This window comes from Chiroxiphia lanceolata, chromosome 11 (assembly GCF_009829145.1).
Source record: "Chiroxiphia lanceolata isolate bChiLan1 chromosome 11, bChiLan1.pri, whole genome shotgun sequence".
Classification (NCBI taxonomy): Eukaryota; Metazoa; Chordata; class Aves; order Passeriformes; family Pipridae; genus Chiroxiphia; species Chiroxiphia lanceolata.
The window spans coordinates 11,172,903-11,194,259 of record NC_045647.1 but is presented as its reverse complement, the minus strand read 5'-3'; positions in this window follow the sequence as shown (position 1 = coordinate 11,194,259).

Here is a 21,357-nt window from a genome sequence, read left to right as displayed (position 1 = left end):
CTATTATCTGCTGCATTTGCTGGATCCGGCTTTCAAGCATTTGACTGATGCCTGATTCCTGTAACCAGAACATGTCTGTTGATTGGACTGTCAATGGATTTCTTGGCAGAAAGGGCACTGGGCCTTGCAAATGTGAAACTGTATTTCAATCTCATTTAGGAGGAAGGAGAAAGGAGAAAGAAAAATAACCTAAAGCCACATTTCCCCTTGCTCTCTTTGAACAAGTGCTTTAAGTAAACAAGCATTTTACCTTTTTTTAATAAGGTCATTTGTGACATCACTTTCTTATCAGAAAAAGGAACGTTTTGTGTTGTGTATTTTCAGCACTGGAATGCCCATCTTTATTTTTCAGCAAACGGCTTCTTACAGATTCTTCTCTGGGGAGGAAAAGAGTGGGAAGTGGGGAGGGAGATGTGCATCCATCCCTGTCTCCTGGCTGCCTGCAGTGACACCTTGCTGTAACAGGAGCACACAAAGCCATTCCCGGTCAGCCCTTCGCAAGCCTGCTCGCAGCCAGAGCCTCTCTGGAAGAATGCACCTTTGACTTTCCTAAATAACAATGCAATTACCTTCAAAAGCTGGCAGCCAAAGTACGTGCTGAGAGATGGCTACCATTAAGAAAAAATTATCCTCTCTCAGGGAACAGCCAATTTGTTAACTTGTGGAATAGGAGAAAGATCCCAGCTCCAGACCACATGGGTGTGAGGATGGTGGTGAGAGAAAGGCTGCTTTCCCCAGGGAAATCACCTGGGGATTGAAGAATGAGTCCTGGGTGAATTGGATCCAGTGCATTTTGCTACCTGTGCTGTACAGGTGCAAATAAACAGGTACACACCAGTTCTCCTCTGTGCACGTGGCAGGAGTCCCACAGAGTCATTCCATACATGGAAGCCACTCATGAGCAAAGAACAAGGTGGTCCTGCTGCTGGAGACCTGAGCTCCAACACACCTGACCTGTCACCTGCCTGTGGCTGAAGGAAGGTGTCAGAATTGCTGGTGTCACTTGAATTTCCAAAAGCCCCAAGGTGAGGAGCTGTGTTTGCAAAACCAAGTCAAAAGCAGGATAAGACAATTTTTGAGACAGGAAGGACTGAGGCATGAATAAATTGCTTGAGGTTGGCTTCCTGTGCATTTAGGGCTGGACAGGTGAGCTCTCACATACTAAATATTTTTTCCCCACTGGCTTACAATGCATAAAGCCAGGATAACTGTGATCTGTTCAGAAAGATCTAGATTCTGTTTAACATTGGAGGTAACCTTTGATATTGCACGGAGAGTACCATGTGACATTTTCATATCTAAATGCAACCCCAAGAATCCTACCAGTGAGTTAGCCTGGAAAACAGCTGAAATCACCAGTGCTGACAGGACTATCTGAAAATATTAGCGTGTTCAAACTCAGAGGCTTGCTTGAGACCTTTCTGGAAGACAAAAACAACGCTTGATGGCTCAGAAATGGATCTGGTGGGTTTACAATGATAAATAAAGAACAGCAGAATCAGGGAGCTTTGAAGATGACAGGATTTTCTAGGTCACGTTGCCTTTTTTCCCCCCTTGGCCAATACAGACTGTTTTGTAGAGTGTAGCCTTGAGACCTTCTTCCAAGCCAAACCTAAATGTTACAAGCAATGCAGTCTGACAACTGCTTAGTGGATACACAGAGGCATAAGCTTTGTAGGTGCTGAAGCTGTTAGAGTATAGTCAGTAATATAAGCAAGTATGTTTTGAATATTTATTACCTTTTTAAGAGGAATGAGCTTGGGAAAAAAAATAGTCTAGAAGCGGATTGTGCAGAAAACCACTCCCTGAAAAGGGATGGATAATCAGCTTCCTCCTTCCTTCCAACCCTGGTCATTTCTCCCGTCTTTCCCCCTTCCCATGGGCTGCCAGTTAGGGTAAGACAGCCCAGGTGTGGAGCAGAGGATGAACATGAACCTAGTGCCTTTTCAGTACTTCCAAAAATCCTGGAAAAACAGGCAAAACTGGACTTTACTGCCTAAAAGCCAGAGCAGAGGCAGAGCCAGGCCTGCCATGGGAGTCATGCCTGCTGTCAATGGAGGACAGAGTGGTGCTGGGATTTCTGGAGAGTCAGATTAATTTCTTACTTTTGTAGAGAGAATGAAGCTTGTTTCTTATCTCTCTTCTGACTTTTCTAGCAAAGACGTTGCACAGTCACAGGCATCTGTAGTAAGGAAAATGTAAATACATTAGGAAATGCAGACTTAGTGTAATGTCTGTCCCTCCCTCTGAGTCAAGCAGTGGTCTCAAAGGATGGGTCGTCATGGAGGGAGCTCAGAGAGAATGAAGTAACCACATCTCCAGGAGACAGTCAACTCCTACAGAGTTGGCCAGGAGACTTGGGCTTTCAGCTCAAAAATCCCAGTCTGGGGAAGTGAATTAGGCTCAGGAAAAGCTTCTTGGCTTCCTCAGTAAGACTGGATGGAAAGGCACGGCTTCACCAGAAGTGATTTGCAAAAATCCAGGAAATTTCAGTCCTGGACTTCTGCATTTTACAGATGTTTACGTCCAAGCCAAAACCTTGTTTCTCACAGTCGCATTTAAAACACTACAGCTTCAGGCAAACCCCCTCTTAGCTCCCCTGCTGAACCCTGAGGAAAAGGGGATGGGACAGGAAGCAGTTTTGTGTGCTATGGACTTGTTGCCGTGTCATGGGGCCTCTAAGGCCAGTTCTGGGACAGGAGAACATCAGTGCCTGCTCCAGTGGTGCCCACAGGTACCCACTCATTTTACTTGCTGACTTGCCCACTACACGGAGCAGGAGTAGGCACAGTTAGGGGAAGGCTGACAGAAAAGAGAGAGAATGAAGAACACAGTAGCCTAAAAAGTAGCAGCAGCAGGCCAAGAAGAGGTTATTCCCCTGATACATCTCCTCTTCCCCCTCCCCATCATGCCAACAGCCTCTTTAACTTCACACGGAGGTTGTGAGGATTCATTAGTTAATGTTTGTGAAGCACTGTATAGATGGAGAGAGCTATGTAAGTGCTAAGTATTATTATTATTATTACAGAGAGTCGCTGTTAAGGCAATGGATATGCTCTTAAGTGTCATTTCATATTTAATTAACGTACAATAATTGTCTTCCTAAACCTGCAGGTAAATCTTTATTCCTGACACTTCCTTTAAAGAGACACTGCAGCAGAGCTGCTGCTAATGGGCCTCCTCCCTACTGGTCTCGCTCAAGGAGGAGTGGGAATAGCTGGAAACAGGGGAGGCAGAGTCACTGGGAAAAGGAGGGCAGCAAGGGCTTTTTGTCCTCTCCACCACACCTCTGTGCACACACACCGCAGCCCCACAGTGACCCTGGGTTTCCACCGCTGATCTGACCTGAAAGATTTGCTTTGCCAGACCCAACAGAGGTGGATGCTGTCCCTCAGGTGGAGGGCAGAGCTCCAGAGAGCTGCCGTGAAGAACACGTGTCTGCAGCCATTCCCCAGGGTTTTCCCTGGGGTCAGGCCATTGGCAGCATCAGCCAAGTAACACACATGTCTTCTGAGTAACTAAACACAGCTGCAGCTGTGCACCTTGTCATTATCAGGAGAATTAAAGAAATTAAAACAAGAGGATGAAAGTATAGTAGCGGGAATTTCCCTGCTGTTTCTCAGGGACACCTTTGCCAAGAAATGGTATTCTCAGAGCTAGGCTATGTATCTTTTACAGACAGAGGGAAGCAAGGAGAAATCATCTGTGGGGCCATCTGCTCCTCTAGCAAATGGGAAGGGGAAGCCACCTCTCCCACCTCCCAGCTATGTTTGCATTTTCAAGAGAGACAGGGGAAGTAAAAAAAGAAGCAGTCCATCATTAACTCAGAAGTAACAAGCCTACAGGAGACACAGGAGGATGCCTGGGCCCTTCCTCTCTGTCTTTCTTACCCAAACACATCTTTTCTCTAAGACTTGTTGAAAAATCAGTGCCCTCTATGGGCATCTTCCAAAAATCCCAAAGGACAGGTTTCCTTTAGTTGCTCCTGGGGTGCTCAGGGGCAGCCACGGGTGCTGTGGTGCCAGTACCAAGCCCTGCACCTTCATCTTTGCAATCCCCTTCCTGCTGATAGGCTGCTGCCCTCCCACCACACATAGCTCTCCCCTTACTCCCCCCCACACACATACCCTTCCAGTCCCCACAACAACCCTAATGTGATCATCTGAATGTTCCTCATCAGCACTAAGTGCTCTGAAGGTCACTGGCGATAAAGCTCCTGCCACCGCCAAGGACCAGGCTTTGCTCCAGCTCTGGCCCTGTCTTCACCCTCCCCTTCTCTCTCTATGGCCCCTGAGGCAGCCCAAGTGACAGAGCCCTGGGAGCTCACTCCTTGCCTCCCCCTCCAACCTCCCCCTTTCTTCCTCTGCTCTCATTTTTTTCAATTTGCTATGCTTTCCTCCACAGCTTTCAGCATAGCTGGGAAGCATAAGAGGAGACCAAGGAGGGGAGGGGAGGGAAGAGGAGGGGAGAGGGAGATGCTGTCATGGTGGAGAGCCTGGGAAACCCCTGGGTTGCACATCTGGGTGGTGGGCAAGGGTCTGTGGGCAAGTGGTGCCGCAAAATGGAGAGGAGGCCACGGCCACCGAACAGCTGCACAGGAGCTGCAGGGAGATGGAGGATGTCAGCTGGCAGCTCATGGTGAGATTTAAAAATGTAAACTCAGATGTAAGGTCAGACTGGGGGTCACAGGAAAATCGGCCGATTTTTTAGGCTGATTTCGGGTGTAACCTCTTGTGGTTCAGAACATGACAGAGGTCAGTGATTTGGCCGAGTGCTGTCAGGACCTCAGGGTACTCTCATGGCATCTCGGACTACCACAACTGACTACTTAATTGCCAGTTTAGGGGAAGGAGGGCAATGTGTGCTCAGGAAGAGATGGTACTGGAAGGTTTGGGGCAAGGGCCAGACTGCTGCCTGAAAGGGATATTGGTGAAATTCATCCTCAGTGCAGGCAACACATTCCTGTGATTTGTGGATAAAGGGAAACCACCTCTATAACAGCACTGCTCACTTTCTCTGCTACTCACGGACTTGGCTGTTCTTCCTGGATTCCCAAATTGTTCAACTTGCCAGGAGTACCTTTCACCACCTGTCCATCCTAGCAGACACAGGATCAGCATCCATCACCTCCTGCTGCCCCTCCTTTGCCTGTGTCGTCACCCATTGCCATGCAGAAGCTCTTCTACCATTCCTTGAGGCAATCCAGACTGCCATAAATCTGAATGCTTTCCAGAGCACACCAACTCTCCGGTCCTTCACAAACCCAATTTAGGGTACAAGCCCTCCACTTTCAGACCCTGTAATTCCCAGACATGGCTCATGATGTCCATGGAACTCCTTTCCTTAAGGAATCAGACTTGTGTTATGTTTCTACTGTTCAAAAGCCAATTTTCATGGCTTCTTAGTCTGTATGAGTCCTCAGCTGGTCCTTGGGGAGATGGTTTACAGGGTCTGTCCACTTTTACTTCCTTCACAATGGCTGTAAGAAACTCCACAGTTAAGCCAACTTCTTCTGGATTGGTTTTATTCCTTGTACTTATTCAGCTCCAGTGTAGAAAGGAGAAGCAATGGAGATGTACTTGAGGAAGGGCAGTTTTAAAGGGGACGCTTTAAGTTAGCATACAAAATCAAAACCTGAAACCATTAAAAGCCTCAACAAATGGGTGACAAATAACGCATATACTTACTGCTGACATGATCTCCTATCTGACATACTGAATAATAGCATGAATTTTTAATCCATCTTTGGGGCAGAGATTGAACCAACCTCTCTAGAAATATATTCCATACATTTTGGATGTTGCTTTAGCTGATATTACAAATGCTTTCTTTTCCCCAAGAGCTTTCTTCAATAGTCATCACTCTGCATTGCAGGCTATCCAATAGAAAATTGTAACAATGATAAAGAATCAGAGAAGAAAGAAAGTAAAAGAGAAAACTTCATGCTCACATCACAGCAGATCTTAAGAGCAGATGGAAGATAATGTCACCACCAGTTCTAAAGGAGGATCCAAAAAATATCATTAAGGAGCCCTTATTTTAACATATTGTCCAGAAAGTGTACTAGTGTCCAAAAATACAATAATACTCAGAACAATCTAGTGTTTTCAGGATTCAAGTGTGTTTCTACCTGTTAAAGGGAAAGGCAAGAGAGAGAATCCAGTTGCTATGGAAATCAGGCCATCTCCATGGGAATTCAGAAAGTAGAGTATTCTCTTGGCCAGTAATTCAGACACTAAGCAGTCATTGCTTGACCATGACATTGAACAAATCTGAGCTGCTCAGAGGACATATAATTTCCCCACCATTACTGCCCCATCTCAATGTCAGCTAATTTTGTGAAGACTTCAGTTGTTACTAGAGTCAAGAACTTGTTTTGTGGGTTAATTCTGTGAAGGTGTCTCTTCAGCTCCTCTTATTGGGATATAGATTTATGTGGGTGGGAAAAAAGAAATTCTTGGGCTTGCAGCTCAGTAAATGGTTTTGCTTTCATGTTTGTTACTGTGCAATAAGAAAGGGTTAGGTGGGTAAGCAGAGAATAAAAGAAATAAAGGCCACATTAAAGAATGCCAGTAAGAAGAGCTGACAGTGTTGTACAAATCCATGTCTTGTTCAGGGCTCCTCCCTTTGACTAAGGAATATTGATGGTTTAGCTGGGGGATCCCATCACTTTGCCATAGGCAGGTGCCACTGGCTCTGCTTATCCTGGGCACAGGTGATCACTCAGAAGCTGGGACCCCACAGAGAACCCCATGCACAGGTCTCCCTGAAAACCACTGCTCCCCATCTCTGGTTCTAGTGTCAGTGTATGGAGGAGGTTGAGAAGCTCTGAGACAAGGAGTGCCACAGGATGCCGTGCTGCAGGGCTCTTCTCTTTTGTCATTGTATTTAATCAGTGGTGGGCATTTGGTCTCTAGAGCCCAGGAGACTGGATAGTGCCCTGCTGAAGCTGAAGGAAGCTCTGGCATGGCTGATTTCAAATCCTTGCTTTGACTGCTATGCAAACACCATATATGATATTTCTAAGTCCTGTATAAGCCAAGATTAAAAAACACCTTGTAGAAAAGATCCTCGGTTGGATATGCCTTTGTTCAAGGGAAGGGCTGCATTATGGTACAAATGCATGCATGTCATTTAGCACTGGAAAAGTTAATGGGGCTTTATTTGAATACATCTCAGTGGGCAAGTAAGGTTCACATACAGAAATGTCTATCTGGTATATGCGTGTCAGAGAACACTGTCTGACACTGGTGGAAAGCTGTTTGATGTAGTTTCATCTTTTGATATGTTTAGATTTTTAAAGCTCGAGGTAAGTTGCCCAACTTAATTTGCAAGCATTTAAAGTAAGGGTTAAGTGAAGGTCACAGGCTACTCTCATTTAGAGGGAAACCACTGCAGTACTTGCATGCTTTGACCTTTTCAGTGTTTTCTGATTCTGCTGACCAGCTGCGCTCTTTTATAGCACTGTTAACCTGTGAGCAGCGTGTGGAGTGGTCATCTCCCACAGTAATGCAGAAACTTCTAAAAGGTTAAAATAGTCGAGAATATTCCTGGCAAGAGCAGGTACTGAATCCCTAGGAACAGATTTTGTGTGTGTGTGTGTGGCAGGAACATCCTGCTCTGCAAGATTTGCATTAGAAGTAAATCGAAGAGATCGCAAAACAGGGCTGCACACAGATGGAACCAGGTCACATAAGTTCAGACAGCTCCGGCTGCAAGTTATCTCAGCAATCAGCTCAGTGGAGAGAGAGGTTTAATACAAATAGGGATCCATGCTGTCTCATAGCTCTAAAAAATAGTACTAAAATAAATTCCAGCAGTAATGCAAAGCTAGGGACTCATGTCTTCTTCAAGCTTCATACACATAACCTTGGGAAATGTGAGGTTTCAGCATAACCAGAGTTAACAGCAATGAGCACTGGGTGTGTAGAGGATGGGATGTGTTTTCTCACTTCAGCAGTGCTCAAAAAGTAAACTCCTTGTGATCCATGCCCTGTCTTTTTTATGCTGTACTTTTTTCCCCCCCAGGTTTATGATCCAGTTCCTAGTTTTGCAGCTCTCCCTCCGCCTCTCATTAGGAGAACTGGAAAAATTGTAAACCCAGACTGCCATAGTGAATCAAGTCTCTTGTCTTCCCAGTATTGAGTCTTCCATGGCTGTGGCTGGTCCCAGATGCCTCCTAATCACAAGTTAGCTCTCAGACACACAGCTTTTCAGTTTTTCCTAATGTCACAAATACCTGGAGAAGAGAAAAAGCAGAGAGTTTATTGTGAACAGTGAGAGGGGCTTCATTTCATTGTGACACACTCTAAATATACAAAAAGGGTCAAAAGTCTCAGCTTTTGCCCTAGGAGTTCTGACTGCCGCAGGCTAAGCCTCTGACTCTGAGATCTGTGTAAGAGAGCAGTGGGAAATCACTCATCATTAAAAATTCAAGTTGTCCAATACATGGGTCGAGGTCTGACAGAGATTCCAGTCTGCAGCTCTGAGAAAAAAAAAGAACAGAGTGGGAGGTAGAGCCCCCCTCCTCCTCCTCCTCCTGAGCATCCCTGTGAAGGGACATGGGCTTCTCCAGCTTTCACCATCCTGACACAGCCAGGAAGAGTGTAAAACTGCCATTTGCCTTTCCAGACCACCTTCCAGTGTGACAGGGAAAGGGCTCGAGTTACACACACTGATAGTGAAGGTACGTGATACCCAGTCAGCAGTTTGTTGCAATCAGAGCTTCTGCTGAGCACGTATAAAGCCTACCCCTCTCCTGTTAATTGAATGTAAGCCCTTTGGTACTTCTCTGTCTTTGATCTCTCTTCGAATGAGACGTAAGGCTATTAAGGCAGAGGAACTGGGGGAGCACAATGCTCACAGTAATCTGTGTCACGATGAAGGCGTGTTACGCAAGAGACTAGGAATGAGATGGAGCAGGAATTTTCCCCCTCCTTTTCTGATCCAATCCCAGTGGATGCTTTTTAATATTCGCCGGATAGCAACTACAAAGTGGTACAAGGGATGGACGTAAGGGGGAAAAAAATCATGCAACAGACACATGTAAAAATCCTGTTTGCACCAAGACACCTCTGCATCTCTACAGCAAAGACTACCTGCCTACCAGGGGATAGACATGACTCTTTGAAGTAAATGCAGATTACTGCATTCATCATGCAGCATTACTGCAGGATTTGAACTCTACAAAACACAGTGCTACAGAGAATTGCTGATCATATTGAGACCAAAACAGCAAAAATATGCGAAATAAAAATATTTGAAGTTAGTTACTTCAATTAATTTTGTACCTGAAGCAATTACTGTTTCGACTGGGGATGACTGTAGGTCAAATAGTTAGATCTGTCATAGAAAAAGCAGAAACAGTTTCAGTAGTTAAAATGTCAGTGTTAAGCTTCCTTAACAGAAAAACTCACCTGCCTATCCTGGTTCTGTATTTTCTTCCAGGATTACCAAAGTCAGGACTTATATAACATGCTTCATATTTCAAAAGAAATTATAAAATTAGCCAGTAAATGCACATAATGCCTCTTCGAAGGGTGGAGGTGAATGTATTGCACCTAACCTTAACAGTGTTAGGCTTATTGTAGCATCACACTTTTCAGATTTAGGGGTCTAAAATTATGAAAGAAAGTATCCGGTTTTGGGACCTATGAAAATGCTTAGCTTAAAACTGAAAGGACATCAAAGCTTGTTATTATTTAATGATTAAAATTAATTGGGATTTTTTTGAAATGTGTTCCTGAAAAACTGGAAAAAAAAATGAAGAAAGGAGAAGAAAACCTGGAACACTTTGGTCTGATTTTGTCTAGTTAAAAATTAAACAAGAAAAATTATGGAGAACGGTTAAAAAAAAAAAAAAAGCAAATCTTAAAATAACAGGAGGGCATTTTTAGTCAGCTCAGACCAGAGTAGAGGATATACAGACAGAAGTGGCAATTCCTGTGTGCTACAAATCCTCATACTCAATAAAAATCTGGCCATGTATTTTAGGATCTGCAGTCACTGGTCCAATGGCCCCTTTTTACGCTTGCCTGCCCATTCCCTCTGTTTTGGTCAGAGAGGCTGGATGGTGTCTGGTCACACTGCAGCTTTCTCCATATTCAGCAACCTCTGCAGTGCCCCAGGGCTCAGGTGGCACTTTTTAAGCAGAGACATGTTCCTGAAGGTCCTTGGACAGGAATGAGCTCTGCCAAAGGCAGCAAACACTTGTTCATCTCTAACCCATCTCCTTTTGCAGCTCTTTGGTGCAATGTCCCTCCCTGGGTATCTGTGGAGAGCCTGGATCCCTGACCAGTACACCCGAGAGCTCTGTTCTGTTACTGCTGACAAACAACAGCAAAACCACCTCACCTGGGCCAGGACTGTCCACCAAGCTTACACCATCAATGTGTTTGGTTTCATGGAGCTCTCCTGACAGCCCAGTCATCCCCTTCTTGCTGACACATGGCAAAAACCACCTACACATAGCAAGTCCTGAGCCTCCCTTTAGGGCAAAGAGGTTCCTGATGGGTGGTTTGACTGTCTGTTTTCAAAATATAGTCACATGTATATGATAAGTAGGATCACACTGATTTATTTCCTATGAAAACAAATTCCAATGCTCAGAAACTAAACATAATTTTAAACGTTATCATCCGACTAATCATGTTTTACCTCCGTTGGTATTCCACTTTTCTGGTATGAACCTGGGTCAGTTTTGCATATGTCCAATCTATTTTATATATATATGTTCACTCTATTTGCACACTCAGATGGGAGACATATGCCTCTTCTCATTTGGGCAGGCCATAGTGTTATTAAAATGGAAATGTGCAGGCTTTGGGATCCAACTGCAACATATGTTTAAAAATGAAAGATAATTCTTTACTTGTAACTACGAGAAGAACTCAGAGCTTTTGACTCCATGTATAATTACCATGAGACCTTAACAGCTTAATTCACTAGGTAATTACATGGTTATTTTTTGTTCTGTAGAAGGTAAAGAGGTAACATTTAATTTACAGGGTGCTGCATAATCCTGTAATTACTTAGTAATTTCTGTGTCGTCACACAATAAAAGCAGGGGCCTTTCCATGGCCAAGATATGACATGGTGAAAAGTCAAGCTGTACTCAGCATTGTCAGGAAAATCAGGGGATTTCTTGGCCTCCTTCAGAAACCAAGTTGAGAGAATGAGAAGTTGAGAAAATGAAAGACGTGGGCCTTAAGTGCAGTGATGGCAGTTTCCAAATGAGAAACTTCCCTCCTGGGTCACTGTCATCTCTTGCCTTTTAGTTTTTTGGAGAACAAGTGTTGCCATGGGTTCAGGCCCTCCACACCCCTCTTTTCTTGCTTCATGCCATTGCAGCCCATATATTACAGCTAATGCCCAAAAGGAGGGCCTGTGACAAGGGTTTTCTTTCTATAACTGGATGATTATTGTTTGTATTGCCCAATAGCTGTTTAGCTGTGAGGATAAGCTCTCCAGTTCTCCACATAATGCAGCAGTGGTGATTATAAGAAATACAGCAATTTCTGCTAGAAATGAACTCAGAGCTCTTGTTAAGAGCCCTTCTCTCACTGCTCTGAGTTGCTTGACCTGGAAGCTCCTGCATTGCTAAAACAACAGGTAGGACATTTCCAACACTACAATGTCATGTGTGTTCTCCTTGCTTCTGCCACACTCAGAATCCCCCGCTCTCAGGATCCCCCTTCTTCCCCTACTCCACCAGCACAGTAGTCAAGGCTTCATTCAAGGTGCCTGAACATGTTATACTGCCCTTTTCACTTTGTCTACAGTTTTAACCATGATGTCTTGTCAAACGGGGCTTTGGCAAACATATATATCCTATTTACCCATGAAAGATCAGCCAGTGTCTTGTTACGTCTGCATCACTTTGCCCTGCAAATTGTGACGTGTTCAAAAAGGCCCTTGAAAATGATAGGATCTAGCCCTCAATCAACACTGGGCACCTGCAGTTTCCATCACCTTCAAAGGCTTTGGAGACACCCCCCACACTCATGTTCCAGCCTGTAGTGTGACATTTGCTGTCAGGCACAGAGGCAGCGTGAGAAAGTTTCTCTCTCCGAAGTCCCATGGGAGGATTTGTCCTGGGCTGAGCCCACAGTGAGGAGAGCAGCACACATTTATATAAATAAAAGCAGCACCTGCAGCTGCTAACAATAAAATAAAGAGCCTATTAATCTTCATGTTTCAGGGTATCAGTGGCTAGTGCCAGGAAATCATCTGCCCACAGCCTGGGATAGCAATGTGTGATTGCCTGGCTACAGGCGCGAGATCTCTTCCTTTCCCCAGACTGTCCCTTTTCCTCTCTGATGGTGTCATTTTTTCCATGCTATCCTTTGAGCTGCAGTGAAAGCTGAAAGCAGATATGAGAGGGCAGTAAGCATGATTTCTAAGGTGCAGCTCTCAGAGTGTATACCACAGCCCTGAGTAAAAAATATCCTTGTTCTGCCCATATACTGTAGGCATCCACTCCCCTCTGCTCTTGACACAATAACCTGTAAAAACTGTGGTCTAATGCATTAATAATCCACGAGTAGAGGTCCCAGAGTGGCCATTGACATTATGGCCATTAAGGTGCAGTGTGTCAATAACAATGCATAGTATGAGAGCAGGCACTCTGCCTGTGTGTGCGAGCATGCATACCCTCTGCTGTTTAATCCTACGCAGTGATTTCCAAGTCGCATCAGCTCCTCTCTGATCTTGGGGGACTAACATGACAAAAATCCCTTACGACGGCTACCTTGTGCATTTAACAAGAGCTGTTCCAGCCCGGGAAGGATGCAGTGATTCCGAGCCTGCCGCCTCTCACAGACAATAATTTATTGGGCTGACATAACCTGACCACAACAGTGTTCTTGCACTGTTAATTTCGATGGCATTTTGTGTTAACATGAACAGAGCAGTGCTCTCCTCTGGGATGCCAGCACTCCATAGATCCAGGCATCTTCCTCAGAGATGGAGATATTCCATGTAGACATATAAAAAGGAAAATTAATTGTGTCTACACACCCACACGCTTTCTTAAAATACCGCTAATATTTTACATTTCTCTAGTGGCTTTCATCCTAGAAGTTTAGGAAGCACTTTGAAACCTTAAGTCTACAGATATCACCCCCACTCCCTGAGAAAAGAGCCCTCTCTGCTGTGCAGAGCAGCAGCTGCTTGGTAGCATCTCAGAGCCACCAGCAGGTCAGGATGGGATGTGAAGATGGGTCTGTTCGTCTCTTGAAGAACAGCTGATGAGCAGAAGGCAATTTAAAAGAAGTGATATAAAGGATCAATTCCTGCCATATTACAAGGTCATTTAAAAAGAAGTCATTTGGGGAAGTAGCAGCTCCCTGTAGCATTTCTAGACCTGCCCCAGTGTGCAGAAACACTACAGGGTGGCTGGGTTAGTTGTGCCATGCACCAGGAGCTCAGCAGAGCCCACCAGACCCCTGGATCAATAGGGCAACAGGATGCAAAACCTCCTAATTTAGAGTGTTGTTACTACTCCTCTTGCTTTTTCTTCCCTTCTACATACCCTTTGCTTAAAGCCTGGGGCTCACCAATCCTCCAAGAGTGGTGCTTATAGATATTGGCCCAAATATAGCTGTAAGTTACAGGATTTCTTCTCCTCCTCCCTCCTTGGAGGTGGATAAGTAGCTCCTGCTAGCGCTCCTACAAGCTTCTTGGCTAGGACAACTAGTGGTGCAATGCTGGATGTTGCTCACCCACACCAGAAACCCACTCCTTAGGACAATCCTCAACTTCCCTTCAGCTGGCACATTTTGCATCTCCTGAAAGTGTAAAGAAGGGCCCATGATGGAAGTGGAGCCAGGATGTTCAGTGTGGCTGCTCCCCCATTAGCTCTGCAGAAGTGGAGAGCAATTGTGAGCAGCAACCAGAGGTTGTCAGTGACATGCAGGCAGCAGCTAATTTACCAGAGTGCTGTGCACACACCCATCAAGGCTCCCTTGCTGTACACAGGCCTTAAGAAAAATGTAGATGCTGGCTGTGAAAGGCAACAAGCAATGCTGCCCTCCTGAAAGCGACGTGAGCTGACTTGAGGAATAAATAACAACTTCAAAAGTCATTCCTAAAACTTGCAGAAAGCCTTGCAGGCTGCCCATCTAGGCATGAATGAGCACTGCTGGTTACTGAGAAGGAGAGAAGATATGGACAGGAAGGAATGAGGAGGAGCAGGTTAGGGTAGAAAAAATCAGAACAGCCTGGCAAGAGGGGAAGATCAGGAAGCTGGTAAATGGACTTTGGAGGCAGATGGAGATACCTCTGTCAAATATAGTCTAAACCTATGTTTTACAGGGTAATCAATCTTCTCAGAGGGACTCTCCCTCAGAAAAAGAGATAAGCATCTCAGACAGTGGACTAGAGGTATCAATGACACTTGTATATGGCCCATCTCAAGCCTCAGTGACTCCCTCTGGGACACAGGGGTGCAGTGAAGGTGTCATTTGCCGCTTACTGGGTCAGAAATTGCTGAGACAGCTCTGGCTGTAGAGAGGCAGCTGCTGCTCCAATACTATACTGATCACCACTGAAACAGGGATGGTGCAGAAAGAAACTCTCTTTTGCCCCTCTGAGAAGGCACACGCAATCTGGGCTGACAAGCCACAGCAGTGCTTTGGGTTTTGCTGGTTGGCTTCCCCTAACAGGGCTGGAGCAGAGGGAAACCTGACCTGAGCTGACTTTCTGAAAGGGCCAGAGCAAATTACAGCTTTCTCCCCTGCCCTGAAGTTGCAAGGAAGAACATATATTGCTGACCCACAGCAGAAGAGAGCAACAGTGAAAGAGAGACCGGTTTGGCTGCCTCGTGACACTGAATTTAAAAAAGAAAGATTGCTCGGTCCAACCAAGTGAGAAATCTTCTGCATTTTCCCAGAATATATTTTCATGACTTGGTTAACCCTATGATTAACCCCAGGCCAGGCATCAGAAGCTCTTCTCACCAGAGAAGGAAGAATTTGGAATATTGCTTATTTCATTCTCAGAAGGAGAAAAGGCCAAGCTACAGACATGCTGACATGATCAGCCCACTTTTAGATTTTAGGGGAATAATGGTGCCCTGTAGTGAGCCTGAACCAGACTTCCAGAAGTTGCAGAAGGGTTAGAGGAAAGCAAGCAAAATGATTAGCATAAAACTTCCCAGTTTCATCCACACAGGCTGCAAGAAGAGAAGAGGAGAAAGAGAGAGGGTAGGGGTTTGAATCAAAGGTTACTCACTGTGCTGGAAGCAGGAACTGTCAGGTACCATGTGCAGCATCTGGCCCACATCCTGCACTCTCAATGCAGCCAGTGGTATTTTAAGCAGATTGATATAGATGTAATCAAGCTCAGGAATGTGCATATTTGCTATATGGAAGGCGGTCTTGTTCTGCACATCAGGGGAATTACTGACACCCACAAGTGAAACATCCTCCAAGAAGTATTGCTGCTTTGAACTTCATGGGTCACTGCCTGTCACTTCTGAACTTAAAAGGTTTTAGAAAAAAATCCACAAGGATATTGAAAGCATTTCGGTGCTGAAAAAACCATAACAGTAAAAAGCTGAAGGCTTGTGATTCACTCTGGAGAACTAGAAACAGAGATTTCAGCTGGGTCAGCCTCTGGCATGAGGTCTGCAAAACAGAGCCAAAACAAGGGATGGGAAACTGGTCATGCTGTGTCGAAGTAAACAGAAGTACTGGAAATGATAGGCAGTGTATTTATTTTTGAAGAATATTTCCAGGCAAGTAACCTAGGGCACAAGTAATAATGCAATCCAAAACAAAGCTAAACAGGTGTTTTATGGCCATGGTGTCCTCTCCGATATCAAGCAAGTTCACTGTGATGCTTGCTGGAGCTGACTGAAGTGACTTGGTTTGTCTTTGCAAGGTTCTTATTCTAATTCTTACACAGATGCCAGTGTCAGCATGAAGCTTGCTTTGACATCACACCAGAGGGGAAAACCACTTGAACCTCCTTGTGTTACACACAGGGGACTTCCAAGGGGATGTTGGTAAAAATTCTACAGAGCTGCACTTTTCTTCAAATTGTGGTGACAGCCACATCACCCCAATTCTGTGAACAAACCTCATCTGAACTTTGAGTTAATTGCCCAGACACAGCTGGTCTGGCTTGCAGTGCCACTGTGGATACTTCAAATGGCAGAAATTTCTATAGGAAAAAAGGGATGCTGAATTTTGCTGAACACAACATTTTTTGCCAGCTCGCCCAATCCCAGCATCGCCATTTATGAGAAACTCTTGCTGAAAGAGTTTGGCACATTGATGCTCATCTGGTCACAATGCCAAAGGACCTTGGACAACCTTGAAATACTGCCCAAAGACACCTCCTCCCCACTACCAAGTCTACAGCTGTTTTGAAACCATTCACCCATAGAGAGGATGCAACTGGCTTCGGCTACACTCTGTGTATTTATGGGGCACAGCTGTGGTTTGCTCCATATTCTTCAAGGCCTGGTACATATTTCTCCTTCACCTGTTTTCATAGATCCTGGGAAGACCAGAGACATCTAAGTGTCGGTGCATCCCTGCTCTCTTCGGAAGCACAGCAGGCGTGTTTTGTTCTGAGCTCTGAATGTCTGTTCATGTGCAGTCTGAGCTACGTGTCCATGTTGCAGATGGCAAAGGTTACATGTGCAATCCTAGCATCAGAAATGCACAGAAAAGCATTAGAGGCAGGGAAGGACTTTTACGTGCTTTAATCACCTTTATACTCCATCTCCTGATATGTGTACTGGGCATAATGAGATTCTTTGATATGAGACCTCAGCTCTTTGCACACGATCATTCAGTTTAGGAAGATATTGGTAGGTCAAAATCCCCAAGTACTAGTCCAGCAGCTATCCTTACTGAGACAAAGGTAAGAAAAGATAGGAGAAAAAATGTGGGATATTACAACCTTTGGCCTTAGACTATCTTGCTTAGAGCTATCTGGTTACAGAGGGACAAAGGATAAGGGAGGCAGCAGCATGGTCAGCCCTGATTAACTTGGCTTTCCCCATCTCTTTTAGAACCTTTCCCATTATTTATTTTCATGTCAATTTTGTTGATTAATTATAAATGATGCAATCAAGGCTCCTTCCATTTACGTCTGTTCCAATAACAGAGGTCACTGGCTACCACCCAGGGGACTCTGACTTCTGCCCACCCATCTGTATCTCTGACAGCTTTCTCCCTTCACCCAAAATGATGTGTTGCAACGATGTGGCTCTGCAGACCAGGACAAGGGAAAAGTCTTTCCCATTTCTCACCAGAGGAGGGGGGAAAGCACAGCAAGAGGCTTCTAAGGAATGAGCTGCCAAATGGGATTTCCCAAACTGAAGTTCCACTGGCAGAGAGCCTTTAATGTGAAAAGTGTCCCCCATCACTAGGGATTGTATTCACAAGGATGGAGAGGCCAGTTTAAATGGCTAACTTCTCTACGGAGAGCTGGCAGACTGCTTAGTACAACTCTTTGCTATTCTTTCTGCATGGCCCACGACTGGTCACATGGAAATCTTTTTCCTCTGTGGCTGCCTGACAGACCTTTAAAAATAACAGTATAAACCAAACAATCACCCAACCAACAAAGCAGGAAAGAAAATACTTTCCAGAATGAATAGAAGAAACTCTGCGTTTTGTTTTTTTCTTTCCTTTTGTGAATACCGAAGGACCCCTTGAAGTTCAGCAAATCAGACTGGAACAGTTTAATGGCATTTGTGCTACTGTGGTGACCCAGGGCTCCAGTAGAGATAAAGGCTAAGTGGTGTGTAATGCGTGTACTCCCTCCCTGCTCAGCTCCTGGCTCGACATGCAGCGTGGGGCCACGGCATGTGCAGTGGGACATTCCCTCTACATGCACTCTGTCCTGAATTCTCTCCCACTCATACCAGGTGTACAGCTTTCCTCCCAGAGGCTTAGGTGACTGAGGGATGCATTCAGAAACCTCTGTGTATTGGGTTTTTGTGGCCAGGTTTTGGTAGTGGGGGAGGGAGGAGGATTACAGAGGTGAGAAGCTGCTGGAAGTTTTCCCCATGATCAGTGTAGCCAATGCCAGTCAGCTCCAAGAGGGAGAGAAATTGAGCCCAGGAAGAAGGGAGGGGTAGATGAAAGGTGTTTTAAGATTTGGTTTTATTTCTCATTATCCTTCTCTGATTTGATTGGTAATAGATTAAATTAATTTCCCCAAGCTGGGATTGTTTTGCACATGACAGTAGCTGGAGAGAGATCTCTCCCTGTCCTTACCCTGACCTATGAACCTTTCATTATATTTTCTCTCCCCTGTTGAGCTGAGGAATAAAGTGACAGAGCAAATTTGGTGGGCACCTGGCATTCAGCCAGACTCAGTCCACCACACTGTCCAATTAGCATCAATCAATCAATCAATCAATCAATCATTTTCATGAGCTGGTGGTGCATTGTATCAGCAGATGTGCTCCTGCAGACGCTGACAGGTCTGGCTGTAGGCCAGGCTGTGCAAGCCAGGCACGTCTTATCACCGAAAAGTTTTGGTTTAGATGGGGTGGACCGAAGTCACTGGACCCCACAGGCTTATGATAAAACAGGCCAGGGGTTGTTTGCAAACAAGGTGACTTTGGGAAAAGATACCAAAGTGTTTAGAAGCACATGGAAAAAGCAAAGGAAACTGTTATGCTGGAGTGGAGAGGGTCGATGACACAAAACCCCAAATTGCAGCTGGTAACTGGGGCTGTGGTAGTGTGCTGGCTTGTGGAGCTGTGGAGATTAGAGATTCAGGCAAACTGGATCAAAGTAATAGGCAGGGAATTTTATAGGCAACAATCTGATTGGACCTGAGCAGGGATTTGTTCATGAAGATCTGGAAATCAAAACAAAACTGAACAGCTTTTTCATTACCCATCTAGCTCCCAGTAGTGACTCATGGCTCTGCAGAAAGCAAGTTTTGAGCACTTTTGCCAGCCTCTGTGAATTAATGTGGACTGACAAAGGTCAGTGGCACAAAAACCAGATGGCTTCACGCAGGCTGGGAAAGGAGGTGACCTTAAACCTGAGCAGGACTTAATCCTCTGTCTGACAGTGGAAGCAACACATTCATTATAACAGTGCTCAGTATCTTTGTGGCTTAAAAGTGCTCTCTGATGTGAAGCATGATCAGATCCAGAGGCCAGGTTTGGTCATCTTTGGGAAACTAGGATTTGGCCCTGTGCTTCCCTGAGATATTTCTGGGTTTACAGATCAGGCTTTTGTGGTGCTCATAGCCTGCCAAGGGGATGATAAACAGATAAAACTACACAGCAACCTGAGCTCTTAGCATACACACATCAAATTTGTTAGCACTTACTTAAAAATTGCCAGCCCCCGAGCAAATAACTTGATACTCTGCTGAATTTGCACAGTCTCCAGCACAGCAAAGTCAGAGCTCTGGTCTAAGGCCAGATCATAACAACGAGTGTTGAGCTCGACAGGCAGAGAGGGGCTTCATTTTGACAGGCAGCCTCTGGCAGAACTCTCCGTAACAGGCTACCAACCCAGCTGTCTCCCGGCCCCTCTGCCTGGGATAAGTGCTCGCTGCCTCTGTGTTAACTTCTGCTGTCAGAGCAGGAGTCTGTTGATAAATCACTGTCTGGGGAATGGAGAGAATCACAGTGCAGACAGAAACACCTTACCCAAATCTCAGCCTCAGGGGTCGAATCTTCTGGCAGTGGAACAGTGGGCACCTTTGATTGCTGCAGCAGGTTTCAGCAGTAAACACAAGGGTCAGAGCTCAGATCACGCTCCTACATTTTTCAGCACAAACCTCTACCTCTTTGTGCAATATATACCATTAAAATGAATCACATGATCTTGGAAGAAGAGAAAAAAGAAGATCGCTGTGATTTTCTTTGAGGGGAGAGGAAAGAGCTGACTACACATCTTCACTTCTGAACAAAATTGCAAGGCAAAAGCACTCACTTTCCCTTTCTTAAGAGACCACACAGCCTGTGCCTGCATAGATATTTTGCAACCTGGGACCTTCAGCCCCACTGCTGTGCCAGATCCCTTTGCATGCAGGATGGGATCTCACAGCTCACCTATCCACTCCAACCATCTCTCAGCAGGGGAATGCAGGTCCACGGGTCTAGACAATTAAATGGAAGTACAAACTGAGGTGAGTGTACTCCCATGACCCTATTAGAAAGTATTAACGTCACCCGTCACCCGAGGGGGCAAGGAGACAACAGGCTTTGAGGAGGAATCCTGATGTGTAGGGAAGATTGTGTCTTATTTGAGAAGGATGGAACTGAGCAGATGTGGTCAGTCAATGCAAAGGGCTTAATTTCAAACAATCATCATCATCACTATCAACTCCAAATATCAGGGTTTTCTTAGATGAAAAATGATACAACTCGTTTGGTGTCAATAAATCTGATTCCTGAGTGAAAAAAGCCCTTAAATATTTCAGCACTTTAGGGCTGACTCATGCTGAGCTTGAAATTCAGAGGTTTGCAGCAAGAAATCCAGCTATACTTGAGCTTAATAAGAAAGAACACAGATAGGATCCTTAGGACCTAAACTGGCTTCTGCAGCCAGTGGGTTGGATTTACAGCATTGCCCCAAACTTTCTTTTCTCTACTACAAATCAGAAAGTACTCCCCATCCTCTCTCATGAAGACAGGAACTTCAGATTCACTTAGGCTTCAAGGCTTCAGTGTTTTTGTTCAGGGGCTCACTGTCTGGGCGTGAGAGCAGGAGCCTGTACATACATAAACAGCACCAAAACAACATCACCTGCCACTGATATTACCTTGTGGTAATTACCTTGAGGGATTGCATTGCATCTGCTGGACTTCTGCATTGGAGTGTGCCGAGCAGTATGGAAGGTGATCAGAGACTGTGAAGATGAGGGATAAAACCATGAAGAGAAATGATGAGAAGAGTAAAGGGAATGTCCAATGGTCCATAGGAGGGAAGGAGATAGGGGGAGCCCACCATGAAACCCATTATAATGGGAGACATGCTTTGGTTGGGGTGCTGTGGCCAGGTCTAGAGACAGTGTACAAAGGAGGGATCTAAGATTTGAAAGTGGGACTTTGCTTAGTAGTGACAGGACACGGTGTGAATCAGATCCTGCCTGGGAAGTTAGCAACCAGACAACCACACATCTCCCTCAGAGGAAAGAAACACATCAAAGGGGATGGAACACCTGGCTCCAACAGGCATTTCTCATCTGTGGGAGATGTCTTAACTTCCCATGAAATGTGGAAGCTTTCTCCACCACAAAACTGACCTGCCCAAGAGGGTGTTCAGTCTGCCTTAATGGCATCCAGTGGTTCTGCTGGTTACATGGGGTAGAGAATTATAGAATGAGATAAGATTCTTTGGTTTCTATTTGCCCATGATTTTGCAA